Source organism: Falco peregrinus, chromosome 5, assembly GCF_023634155.1.
Source record: "Falco peregrinus isolate bFalPer1 chromosome 5, bFalPer1.pri, whole genome shotgun sequence".
NCBI classification, from domain to species: Eukaryota; Metazoa; Chordata; class Aves; order Falconiformes; family Falconidae; genus Falco; species Falco peregrinus.
In genome coordinates, this window is record NC_073725.1 from 106869569 (window position 1) to 106883875 (window position 14307).

At 39.0% G+C, this 14307-nt stretch overlaps 1 protein-coding gene across 1 annotated transcript in view; it reads right to left on the reverse strand.

The window, feature by feature from the left end:
* The window catches only part of CACNA1D (calcium voltage-gated channel subunit alpha1 D), a 235682-nt gene extending 226894 nt beyond the window's left edge, over positions 1–8788 (reverse strand). Inside the window, exon 1 of the mRNA XM_055806929.1 lies at positions 8679–8788. The gene's annotated coding sequence lies outside the window, so the exon portion shown is untranslated. The remainder of the gene's footprint in view (positions 1–8678) is intronic.
* Positions 8789–14307: the final 5519 nt, after the last annotated feature.

The window sequence follows — 14307 nt, forward strand, 5'->3', positions numbered from 1 at the left end:
AACAAAAATTTATTTTCTGTGCTATTTACTGCTTTAATATTCTTAAACTGTGGGATGAAACAACAGCAAAACTGCCCTACCACAAACACCTCTCAGGGCAGGTGTTTACTCAAGGAAGAACTAACAGACATCAAAACTTACATTTAGGTCTCTGCCTACTATATATGAATATCTAAAATGATAGTTTCTTCCTTTCTACCATACTCATTTTGTTAAAAACAAAGGTTTGTTATTTCACACAAATTCAAAATGTGGCAGAAAAGTTCTAGATAAACCTAAAATGTAAATTATTTTGACACATAGACCACAGGGTTTTTAAAATTCTTTTATATGACCATACCATGAAGTACAGTCATATACATTTAAACTAGAGTTACCAAGCAAGGTCCCCAAATTTATTACATTTTCCTGTCTACCTACTACTTTGCAAAAAGGGCTCTCTTCAAATTAATCTCGTGCAGCACATTAAATTATTCAGTACATTAAGATAGGGAGTTAATTCTTGTTTTCCCTGCAGAAAGGCTGCAACAGATGAATGACAATGCTGTGTAGAATAATGTTTTAACACTTGTGTTCAGTTTTGTAGGAACGATGTATTGGAAAGGAGTACCTGAAAACTGGAGCATGCTTCCTCCCCAGTTAGCATTAATTAAAATGCTCCTCCCCAGCATTAATTAAAACTGACCATTGCTATTACTCATTAAGTAATACTTAGGAAATACCTGTGTATACCTTTTGTGTACTAAGATATCTTAGATATGCTGCAAGGATTGGTCCTAAAAGAACAGGGTTAGGCCTAACCATGGAACCTACTGACCTTCCATTTTCACAATTTATACAGTAGTATTTATATATATAGATATATTATATATTACCATAATAATAAACAAAAAAATATTTTATATAATATAAATATAAATATATAAAAAACCAGCAAATCATCTGATCAGGCATTAAAGTAACAGAAAGCCTGTGCTTTTTTCAGATTCCTGAGAAGAATGACATAGCTTCTCTTTTCAAAATAACAGCTGTCTCTAGCCTGCAGGAAAGAGAAGACAAGAACTTGGGCTTTTGGACTCCCATGGGGGTTCAGCAAAAGGGATAAAGAGCTGGCAAATTTCAAAATTCTGCCTTAATACATACCTGCTCACACTCACCAGTAGATTTTCTGTTTATAAAACAACAACAAAAATGGGGGAGGGGGGGCAGTTTGGGGGCAGGGGCGAGGGAGTGTGGTTGTGTGACTTGAACTGATAAAATGAGGTGTTGATTCTAGACCATATGTACTGCATTCTCCCCCAGAAATCGAAAGAACAGTCACCGAGTCCATCTGGTCTCCGTACCACAGAATAAAGCCTCCTTTGCTCACAGCACTAGAAGCAGTGCATGTACACAATTTAACTTCACCTTCCTGTAATTATCTTAGTACATTCCCCAGAAAGCTTGTCTTATCCACTTGACAGCTACCAAGTGATCTGGGCAGACCCCAGTGCTCTTGCTGAGCCAGTGGCATGTTAATGGACCGCCACACCGCAGATGTGACAGGGGAGCTGAGCAAAAGGTTTATCATGCATTTCCTCCGTGCATTTCCCAAGCCACGACACAAGCCTCGGCACTCAGCGGAGCTCATTCTCCCAATCTAGGCAGCCTTGCTAAGGCTACGACAATGATTCCTGTTTGAAATGTTATGCTGCATTCCCAAGCAGGCCAAGACTGCAATAACCATGGAAGAAAAGGATAGTCAATAACTCCTCTGAAATTATGCCACATCCTCACTTGAAGAACAACTGGATCTAATTCACTGAGCTCTGCGATCCAAGGGAAAAGTGTGAGAGAAAGGTTCATAAGCAATCGAGATTATATGCCCTGTATTTCCTTACATCCCTTTTTGCCATTAAATATACCAAGTAATCAGTGCTTTGTTACAAAATACTATTGGGGCTGCCTGAATAGTCTCATAGTTATTTAATAAATCAGCAAAGGAGCGAATTTAGCCAGGCATCCGCCAGTGAGGAGACTGCTAATTAACTGATATCCAGGCAGGCAGCAATTACCCTTCTCCTCCCAGACAAAAAGAATATCTCTATTCCAGAAAGAATTAACAGCTCTGAAACATACGTCTTTTCCAGTAGGAAGGGATTTGAAATGGAGTAGCAGTCAAGCCAAAGATCTCAAATCATTTGAACGAAATACAAAACAAGATAAAATAAAGAATCTGTGCTTTATGAAGGGAGTGAACTGGCTTCAGAAATAAGTTTCCAGCTGGGACCAGATTGCAAATGCCTTTATTCACTCTGCGGGAGTAGTTATTCACGCAAACAGTTCCTGTAAAGCCAGGCAAACAAATTCATGTGAGCATGTAGTCACGACCATGAACATGAAGCTTGCCATCTGACCTTCAAAACTGACAGCATTTTGTGGTGCTTTGACTGAAAATACTACAGAGATGTTGGGGGTTGGGTTTATTTTCCTTAAATATAACTTTGCTGTCATTTCATATAAAATGTCTTAGGAGGAAATTAACTGATTTCATTTTAATTTATGGAGAGTTTTTCATTCTGACACATTTGGTCAAATCAGTTACTTTACAGGTTGGTGTCTCAGCAACAGATTTGTAGCAAACAGGCTGCTGGGATTTCTCAGGCTTGCACTCGTTTTGGTTTTTGGAACGTCCAGCCATAAAGCAGACTTTTCCTGGCCACCTGGGGCTGAGGTTCTGCTGATGGGCACCCACCCATCTACCCGGAGGCACAAAGGCAACCAAATGACTACCTATGCTGAGTAGGAATCAAGGATTCCTGGAGGAGTGTCCAAAAAGCTCTGCATCCTCAGTTTAACGACCCATGAGAGAAAGGATGCAGTTAGAATAGAACTGTTCTGATTACAAGAGTTTTGACTAATTTAGAGAAAGGCAGAAAAGGAAATGTAAAAAGTACAGTTAGAGCCCTAAGGAGAAAATTTGAAGAGAACAAGTAAGATTAAAGAGCCAAACTGCAATAAGCAGTTAAAGCCAGTATCTGAAACCAGAATCCAAGCCTAGGACAACAGGTAATCTGGCACCCAAAGACGAGCACTCAAGCTAAATACTAAAGGTCAAGAGCCTGAGTCAGAAACCAAGATACAAGCCAAAGGTTAGGACTGAAATAGGTTCTTGATGCAAGCCAAAGGTCACAAAACGAGCATTTTCAAATAGCCACACACCTCGCTACTGACTAGTGAGAGAACAAATTTAGATGCTCCCTTAAATAGCACTGATGTTAGCACGAGTGAACATTCACAGGGGTGACCATAGTCATCACGACTGTGGACTTGATGAAAGGGTCAGCCCAGCCGCTGAGGTCAATCTGGGTCATTCAGATCCAGACTAAGGCTAGTAACAGCTCCCCCTTCACATAGATCAGTGAAGCCCCTAACAGTCACATGTTTGCAAAGTTTCCTATCAGAAAAATAGGTTATGGAGATTTGCAAAGTTCCTCTCTTCCATAAGCTTGGTGGAACTGCAAAAAAAAAGCAGTTCTGAAACATGAGTTAAAAATCAGCCCCAAAGAGACTGTAGAAGCCTCAAAAATCCACAAACTAACAGAAGATCTTGCTACAGGTCTACATTTTAGTTGCCTTTTGCCTCTTCTACCATTTTGCTGATTGTAATAGAAGTATATATACAAGTCCTGATGCTACTGTATTTCTTTGGCTACATACAAATAACCAAGATATACCCTTTTGACATATTTACAGGGCAAACATTTTCTAGTATTAGATTATTTAATGAGAAACAGGTAACGAAAGTATCAAAAATAACCTTTTTGTGTATAAATTAAAAGAATAAATTAATTTTGATGTCCTATTACATGCCTCACTACGGTATCCTCTGGAGGATGATGGCTTTGGAGGCCTTTCAAGAGCTACTACAATGTCACTTAAAACTACAGTTAAGAGGTATCCTAAATAATAATCTCAGTGAACAGTTTGCAGCTAGCCCATATACTAGAATGTTTTTACAAACATTAATCATTAAATCCTGATCAGAAATGCAAATGAAAAGTCAACTTAAAGAGACAGAATATAGACAATTTCTTTTCTTCCTCTCCGATTTTTTATCAAGGTTACGAAGAACTAATGGGGATTCAAGTAAGGTTAGTAAGTCTCTCTCTCTGCTCTGCTGACATGGTGGTAACAAACAAAATAAATTTGTACAATTACTTATTTACTAACTATTGTACCTTTATTTTTTTCTTTCTGCAAGTGTTTGACAAAGTGCCTTTATACTGGCAGCCCTGCCCACCTGGTAAAGTCAGTGTTTCAGTTACTAGCTTTCACTTGCAGTGGTTTTTACTTAGCAAGTCTCTTGTTATTTAAAAACAAACAAATAGCTACTACCCTTCAAACCTCTCAGCAGTTGGCATTGTGCCACTAAGCCATGGAGAGCACTTTGCAGAAGTGTGGCCATTAAACAAGCACTGTGAAGTAGGTTAGGGCCTATGAAAGGAATATCTGTGGTTGAATAAATGTAAAACCCCTGATATTACACAGTAATACTTGGGGGATTTTCTAAAGGAGCAAGAATAACAGATTATTGCTCTTAAGCATTCCCCACAGCTGTCCATAAGCCAACAGCATTGCCTGGCTGTCATGTCACAGAACCTCATGAATCACATGGTGGCCCTGAAGTGCTAAATCTCAACAGTTCACTTGGCCAGCTCCCTGTTACAGCTGGAATTTAAGACTGAGCCCAAAAAAAACCAAGAAAAAAACCCCAAACAGACCACAATGGGAGAAACTTACAAAACACACATGCCCATGATACTACCAAGGTCAAACAGTCCCCTTCCCACACACATGCATTGCAAAGACACAGCCATCTGCCTGCTAAAACCTTCCCTCAGCCTGAGCTCCCTCACTCCTCCTGAGCAGATAGTCTTTCTACCAAAAGCTAAAACAAGGAGCAGGAGGAGCAGCCTGCATCCCCCTCGCTGCTCCCATACTGCCCCTCCGCACACCACGAGTACGCCACCAGCTCTCCCCCCATATCCAGCTTACCTCTGAGACATAGCTACTCATGAATCATTCAGGTGACAAGTCCATCATGAAAACGGAGCTGATCAGAATTTTTCTTAATCCAAAAAAAAAGCAAAAAGGATGCCAGTTTTATTTCAGTGAAAACATTTTACAGAGGCAATTTTTTGTGCTATGTTTTGGTAACTGGTTTTGAATTTTTTTTCTGCTAGGCTAAATAGCGGCCTCTGGTCATTCCTGCCCTGTAGACGAGTTCTTCACTTCTGGAATTCCATTCTTTTGATTGGCAGGTCTGTTTGTCATGGAAGTGTCCAGCCTCCTAAAAACACCCCATCTTTGTCTGACCAGCGTCAGGTGCACACATGCACACAGGGACAGGCACACATGGCAAGTCTGACCCATCACCAATTTCTATGCCAGCTGTCACCAGCCACAGATTGCACTCGCAGGCAGAGGAGGAGCTGGGCAGCTAGGCAGGCAGTGTGTTTAGACCTCCAGGATGCAGAGCTCAGCTGAACTGGCAAGCTCTGGAAGGCATCATGCCAGAAGGAAAATGCAAGACAAGATGTGGTCGATGTCGTCCTTCAGCTGGTTCTGCATATGTGCATTGTTTACATTGCAGCTCTCAAAGTCTGTTACATTTGTCTTGAAAATCACCTAACTTGTACAGAGTTTAGAAGACGTAATAATTTTGAAAATAAGAAATAGTTATCGTGCTGACCATAAGAGTTTTGAAAGAACCTATCAAAGCCTGTAATGTAAACTGGTATTCAAGAGGTGTTTTTTGTGATTATTACAATCTATTAGAGAGATGCTCATCAGCTCTCCAATCCTTACCTGACAAAATGTGTCACCCCTACACAAGCTCTTTGGATTCATCCTTTCAGTGCACTAATTCCACATGCAAAAGTAATCTTATTGCAAAATACCACTGGGGAAAAATTACTGTATGAATGCAGTGGATGATTTCAACACACAAGATATTAGTTAGTTCAATTTCCTTTGAAAACGTGCCAAAGCAAGCAATCTAATTGGCAGAATAATCTCTAAAGTTACATTGATTTTCAAAAGAAAATTCAGTAAATCTGTACACAGAGTTTTGTGGAAAACATTTTACTAGCTGACTGCCATTTTGCTTTACGCACATAACTGCACACAGCCCATCTGAAATTAATTAAATAAGATGTTACTGCTTTTCTTCTTAAAGAACTTATTACTATCAGATTACTCATTGTCTAACATCAGAGACAAGGGATATGAGGTCCGAAAATTAAAGGCTGCAACTGCACCTCCATCACAGCCCTTAAGGCCTGCCTGAACTACAGCAGTTTCTTACACTAAACTCTGTGCTAGTCTGGTTGCAAATTTCCACAATGCTGTGTGCTAATGCCTTCCCCTTGAAATGCCCTTCCTATGCCATTCCTTGCACATCTTAACCACAGGGCTCCTCAGAGGATCTTCAGCGGACAGCTTTATGGCTCTCTTCTAAGTGACTACAGCAAAGGAATTCTCCATCAGCCAGAATTTAATTGGTGAAAAGAAGCCAAGTAAGAGGTTAGGATCTCATCCAGTTTATTTACTTAGTCATGATGTAACCGAGCTTCCCTTTTTGCCAGTATGGTGACTCCTTCCCACCTTCTTAGCCTGCCTTCCTTAACCCCCAGAGGAAGTTCATCCCATCCCAAACCAGATGGGTCTGCCTCAGAGTTTCATTTCAAAGCAAAACCACGTTATGGATTCTTGACTGCAACTGTTAGGGGCAGAACTTAGCACACAGCACACGTTAAATCCGTGTGGTTATGTCACTGAATACTCTTGGACACGCTACATCCTGGAGAAAGCTAACAAAGCAAAGAGCAAGAGATACACGTGCTTACACTAAGAATCAACCAGCGCTGTGTCTTAGGTCCCTGGCTGCACATGTGCACCTTTCAGTTTGCAGCCCAGCCACAGTAGGCAGATGAGCACCCACAGAACATGCTAGGTGGCAGGTGGGGCCTGAGGAAACCCACCCTGCCAGAGCACAGCGGTGCTCCTGAACCTGCTCCTTTGACATGACCGCAGCGTTAGGATGACAGCAGTCAATGCAGCTCTGCCCTCACCTTGAAATTAGGTCTTGTGATACATCAGCAATCCACTTCCCTGGATGAGTGAAATATTGTCATAACAATTACTGTTTATATGTCTCTTCAAAAAAATATTTCAATGAAATTTATAATGATCAGTAAACACGTAGTACTCATTTTATGTCTGGGAAAACTAAGGTACAGAGAGCCAGAATGGTTTAATAACCTATGAAATGAATGCAGGTTTCTTGATTCCCATTCCTCTGTCACTGGACAACTTAAGCATCATCAAAAGCAGCCAAAATCACCCGACTATCTTACATTATATTTGTTTCCAGTCATGTCTGAAAAGCTCTAGAAGCTATTTACTCTCAGAATTGTGTTGCATTTTCTTTATTACTACTGTACCACATCTAGAAAAACCTACTGAAAAATTCACATTTGGTCATAAAAAATTTATCTAACCTATTCTAAAGATGATTGCTCTGATATGTACATATTTTGCAAGAAGATCAGCTAAAGATATTAAAAAGGAATTCTGAAATGCTATTTTACAGTAAGGCTTCAGAGATAAAGCAGCATATAAAGCTACATTTTAAAATGTATGTGATAGTCTCAATATTTAAAGGGCTGGATACACAGAGGCATCAAAAGTGGCTCAGGAGCCTGAAAGGATACAAAAGGATGCTTACAAGAAAACAAAAACATAAGCACACAGCAGTGCCATAAAACTGACACAGTATATTTAAGGTAGGTAACTAAATAATTAAAAATTGTCCAAGTTAAAAACTGACAGAGTCCTAAAGTAGCTTTCTCAAGGCTCAAGGTATCTACTATGATGCACAATTATTCCTGATGTATTTCTTAATTCTGTACAGAGCAGAACCTTGCTAATCTAATTGTAATTTTTTTGATCTGCGCTGTCTATAATCCATACAAGACAACTCAGGAGAACAGGCTACTCTGCTTTGTGATAATAGTGATAATAATTGCATATTGTTTTTCCTAATGCTATTATACCAATAAAACAAAAACTACACGCAAAATGAAATAAGCAATAGCGAATCCCTGACAGAGCTCCTTTGCTACTGCAATATTTTGTCCAATTGCTAATTTGCCACAATGGAGATTTGCAATAGAGTTCATTTTCAGTCATGAAATTAGTACAGTTCTGATATATTCAGCAGCAGGCCTTGTACCTACTGTTCGATAAAATATGACAAAACTAGCTAAAGATGTATGTTCAAAGCCCTATATACTACACTAAGTATATAAATCAATAATAGTCAGGCTGTACACCTACATCTAGTGTACTTACCGAGGCTGCGATCACTGAAAGGTTTACATTAAAAAAATATGTTACATTTAAATTTTTGGAGAAATTTAGTCAGGAAGAACACATTACTGGATATTTATGTAAAATACAGACTCCCAGGAATTACATTTTCTCTCTAGTTCAGATTTATGTCAATGATAAACTCTCTTTACTCTGTTCAGTGCCAGACTATAACTAAGGGTGAATTTCATACAATTTCTGAGCCAAACCTCGGTGCTCTAGTTAAAAAAAGTTAGCTTTACCTATCTAATTTCATTACCTACCTTCATCAGAGAAGAACTGTCATATTTTGATGCAAATTCCAGCAATTTATATGTTTCAAGCTGGCAGGCAATATCTTCCTAGAAAAAACTGCCACCCTTCCACAATCCCCTGTGAAACGGCAAACCAGGTTAGAAAGATAGAGGAGATTGGATTACCTGTCTGCGCCAGATCATTGTTTCTAGGAGATAATCCATAAATGATTAATCCTTCTAATGTTATTGAGCAATGTAAGGAGGGCTGCCTGTGACCTATTTCAACCTCTTGCACTGTTGTTGTGGGAACAGCTTTACTGTATAAATCAAATTGAGTATTTTCATTCTCTTGGTTGTATTGAACTGTAAGTGTAATTTAACGTCTTTTCTTTGTTCAATGTTTTTTTTAGCATCTCTTGGAAGGACCATAACTGTTAGCAATACTCATGTCCAAAATGGCCACAAACACATAGATGACTAAATGTTTTTTTTGTGTCATTTTCCTCATACTTCATTAAATTACATTGTTTCAGTAATTCAGTGTTGTTTTTAATGCTTTCTGCTTCATATTTGCTAGAACATTTTGCCAGTTGTATAAGGAGGAAAAGAAAAAGGAAAGAAAAGAGAAAGTCATCACTGCAAATATTACATGACAAAATGAGACCAAAGTAATTTATAGTTAAATTCAGATTTCAGTATTGCAACATCTGAGAAACTCAGACACTCTACAAAGTAGCTATGTATTATCTCCATTTTATGTACAGCACAGAAATAGGAAAAAATCCCATACCTACAGCTGGGTAAGTCAGCACTGCCAGAACTATTTTCCTGTACCTTGTCACTTCAGTGTGATGACCCTCCAAAACCAGGAGTCACTTTACACACCATTCTATCCCACAGATTTTAATCGTTTAGATTACCACTGCTCTGCATCCCTCCAGAATGTATTTGCAAATGTAGCCACACACTCAAAAAAACCCCCACCCAACCCTGTCAATAAAACTCAGACCAGAAACCGTCATCTTCGCCATGAAGAACTGTAGAAACACATGACTGGCTTATTTTGTAATTCTGACTTAAACAATTAACTTGGCAGAAGTGAAGGGGTACTGCTTTCCTGAAAAAGGTGGGAGAGAAATGACAGAATAGCAAAATGGAATCATTACCTTAACTAAAAGGCTCTGCAGAGGTAAGAACAAGTATGTAATCATCCCTGACAAATACTGTATCATCTGATCCTAAAAAACAACAGTGAAGGAGACCACATGACATCCCTCAGTAACTTGTTATATTGCTTAACAATTCCTACTGTTCAGGATTATTAGGATCCAGCCTAATTCTTTTTGCTGCACATTAACCTGATTTCATTTAGGCCTTTGCCAGTAAGTGTAGAGAACCAATTTCTGTAACAACCTTTTACACATCAAATGTGTAAACTGCCATGTTACTTTTTAAATTTTCTTTCTTTTGTCCCAGCAACCTAATAATTTTTCTCTTGCAAGACATGTACTTTTAAGTCTTTTGCCATTCTTCTAGCTTTTTCCAGAGTCTCTTCAGTTTATCTACAATTCCTATTTAGTGTATCACTCAAGCAGGGCATAATAAATTGACAAATTTATCATGGAATTAATTACTAAAAATTCAAGGAAAAGATACTAATTGTACATCTGGTGGTACTTTATCCTGATGACAATCAGCAAGCGTTTTACCAATTTTAATTTTCTAGTCAGAAGAAGGAGGAAAAAAGGAAACTGACTTGGTGACCAACTGCAGATACTGCAGAATATCCAGATTTTTAAGATTCTCAGGTAAAAAGGAAAAAATTTGCTTCCCTATACCACTGTCATGTGTAACAATTTAGAAAACTTTCCTCTAAAAGTAGAAAAATATTTTTCACAGCTAAAAATAAATATCTGTCACCACGAATGTGCAATAAGGTACCTGTGGATGCAGCATTAGCATAGAAAGAGCATACTGCAAGCTGGAAGACCTATGAAAGGGTTATGATTCACTTGGCACTCCTAAGAGCAGAATAATTGCTAAGAAAGGTAACTTTCTTTTATGTACATAAATATGGTACAAACTGAGACAAAATGAGTTGAGTAGATGCAAGGCCATTTCCGTGCTAATCCTCAAAAGGTGAGATTTTTACAAAGAGATGGCTCATAATCTCTAACTGTAGCAGTCTTCAGTTGTCCTTTATCAGCTTGGAGAATCACCACAGGAAGAACTATTTGTACAGTGAGGTACAGTAAGGAGACTGGATATAAGGACCTGTCAGCCTCACCAATAGCAAAGATCAAATGTGCATTCACAGTAGAGCAAAGAATACAACTAAAGTAAACACTGTAATAAATAATAAGCAAATAAAAACGCTCAAGTAATGCCTCCTGTGAAATTAAATGATTTTTCAAACAAGCAACTCTTGCAACATTCTAGCATTCCCTCCCCCTGTTGTTTTAACTGCTTTAAAATTAGAGAAATTTGTGTTTCTCCTAAAAAAAGAGAGGGTGAAGATTTTCAGGCTTGCTCAGAGAATTAAAATGAAATACAAAAGTTCATTAAGTTATTGATAAACAAGTTACCATAAGGACTATTTTCTCTAGATAGGACTAAGCCCAAATAATCTCCAGAATTACAGCTATTATCTCTTAATTTTAAGGTATAGATAACGATGCAATTATTAATCAATAGCCCAAGCCGGATATTACAATACAAGGAAAAATATCTGTAAGCAAACCAATAAAAAGTGTGTCATTTCCAAAGTATCTCACAAAATCAGAAAGTTCTGACAATTGTTTCAAGTAGAAAACAGTAAAGATAGAATATGAGCTCTATGAGTCACTCAGGTTTGCTGGACTCCACTGGATCCTAATTCAACTTGTAGTAATAACAGAAAATGCACTGACTGGGAATGGTTACTGTGTGTCTCCATCATCTTAACAGCAGCAATATATTTTTTCCTGATGATATTCATCTAACAAGGGAAAAATAACGGGACTGCAGACTCAAGAAGATTTTTTCAGTATGAAGTCTGAAAGGAGTGACTGCAGTCCAAATAAGCTTTGGGAATACCTAAGTAATCTGCTGTGTGAAAAACAGGAGCCAGAAAAATAGTTTGGGTAACATAACTGCAAACAGTAGAGCAGACATCAATGGAGAGAACTAGCCGTGATGTGACAAAGCAACCGAAGACATAAAAGAGGGTCTTTATTATTTCACCTACCTTTATTAATATGTCAAGTATATAATAGTAGTTAGGGTAATAAATCATCATATCCTGTCCTATAAAACCTCAGCTGAATAACTGAAATATAGAACATAATGTTTTCTTCACTTGTTGAAACACAAATTGAATCTGTCCCACTCACAGAGAGAGCATCAAAAAGGCATTATGTACATCATCCCATTTCTGCCTGGTTTGGTGTGAGAATCAGGAACAGAGAGCAATGGATGAACATTTCCACAGCAATAACTGCTGCACAGCTTCAAGGGAGAACAAAGAGATTTGCAATATACAATAATCACAGAACAAGCCTGAATGGATACAACTAACATTTCAGTTTACACTGAGGTCAGAGCTTGATTTTAAGTATACTATACTTTGGTGTACTTCAAGGTTGAGGAAGCAGATGGCAGGACATACGACTAATTTCTGATCTAAAATACTTTATTCCAAGGCAACGAGTGACGAAGGGCAGGGAGAACAAATTCATTAGAATGTGGAACTGGAATTTGCAGATGAAGGTGAAAAACCATCCATAACCAGAAACCACCATTTCTCTTTCTTTATTGATGCTCCTTATGTTTTACTTTTAATTCAAGATGAAGCCAAGGAGTTTTCACACCCAAAAAGATCTCACACAGCAGAAGGCTATCCTTTGCCAATAAGTTTTTACTTTGAAAGATACCTTTGCTTTACAGTGATCTTGCAGAAAGAAGCGGTTTGGTGCAGATGTTTAAGATGCCATTTAAAACCAGTTCTTTAAAAAGTTTTTGTCATTTTCTTTGTTTCATTTGAGCCCTTAGAATGTTGATTGCCTCTTTATAAAAGATTGTTTTCAAACTTAAACTTCCTCATACTATCTTTTTCCTAGTACAGAGTGTTACTGAATAATAACTAGACATTTTACATCAAAGTATTTTTGACATCTTAGGTGTCATTGTTTGCCCTTGATGGAAACGGTTTTATGCACTTTACTAACAGAACCAGTGAACACCCAAACTTTATGGATAAGGTTGGGTGCTCCTGTGGTAAAAATGTTAGAAAAGGATGGAAGATTTATGGAGCTCTAAGACATTCTGTATGTTTTGCTTGGGTTTTCTTTTTTTACTGAAGTTTAGGTCTTGGGATTTAGGAGTGTGTTACTGGGATGAAGTACACAGGAGTTTTGTGTCCACCCTAATTTTTTTCCTAAGAAATGTCTTTTTACTTTATAGCTGAATATTTGACATCAAAACAGGTAAATTAATGTTCTCTCAAAAAAAACTTCATTTTTAGAGTTTTTAAAAAATATATTATACTGGAACTTGTTATTTCCACTGCTTGTCAGAAAGACTTTTTAAGGAACCACACAACTGCTGGATTCTTGCTTATAGCTTGTGCATTAAATATCTGCCACTGTGGGAGAGGATTATACTGTAAAGCTGTATTAAAATCAGATGTCCACCTGCAATGGAGAAGAACATGACCTGTGGTAACACAGAGCTCAGTAGAAACTGTTCACGTTCTCAGAAGGGTCAGAACCTCCCCATAAACATGGTTTTGTTTACAAATTAAAATTTTTTTTTTTCCTGTCAGATTGCACAAAATGCTACAAAGGCAGTGATCTTATCTTGGAAGTCATTCATGCCTTGGTGCTAAGAAGTATTCTATACTTTCTTGTTCCTAAAATCCACTAATGATTAAAAAAATCACAGGAACAAGACTCAGTGCACTGCACATTACCTTGTTCTTCTTCCAGCAAAATTGTACATGTACTACACAGAACAGCCGGAATGTTTACTATGCCTGAGAAAATTACTTAATTCTAAAATTCTTTAAAAATACTGAAAATTCCATATCCCAGTGTGGATATTCAGATACCAGATGATGACGAACACGTAAACGAACGGTGCCACCCCCAAAGTCCTGGATGGTCCTTCCTCCGGCCTCTGGCCCATCTCATCGCACTTCAGAGCGCGGCCTGCAGTGAACTCAGAAGCCATTGCCCATGTCAGTAAATAAATCGTAACTATAAAAATAATGGCTGATTACAGTGTAAACAATAAACAGATCTTTAGCTTAATCGGCACCATTGAAACAAACCAGCTATTTCTCTTCTTGACATGTCCAGCTGTGGACAGACAACTCGAGGCCAGCTGAGCACCTCACAGGCCGAGCTCGAGGCACCAAGTGCGGGGAAGGAGCTGGGGAGCCTGGCTGATAACCCCATCGCTCCCACCCCGGGGGCTTCCAGCCCCTTCCTCACCGCACTGTGAGCCGAACCCGGGCCGAGACGGGGGTAGACGGCGCGGGGAGCACAGCTCCGCGCTCGGCGGGGCACGGCACCGGGCAGCGACCTGGGCACCGGGCAGCACGGCGGGGGGGCGGCGGCCGCGGCTCGGCTCTGCCAGCCCCGGTGCCTGTGCCTCCACCTGCTGCCCGCCGACCGCT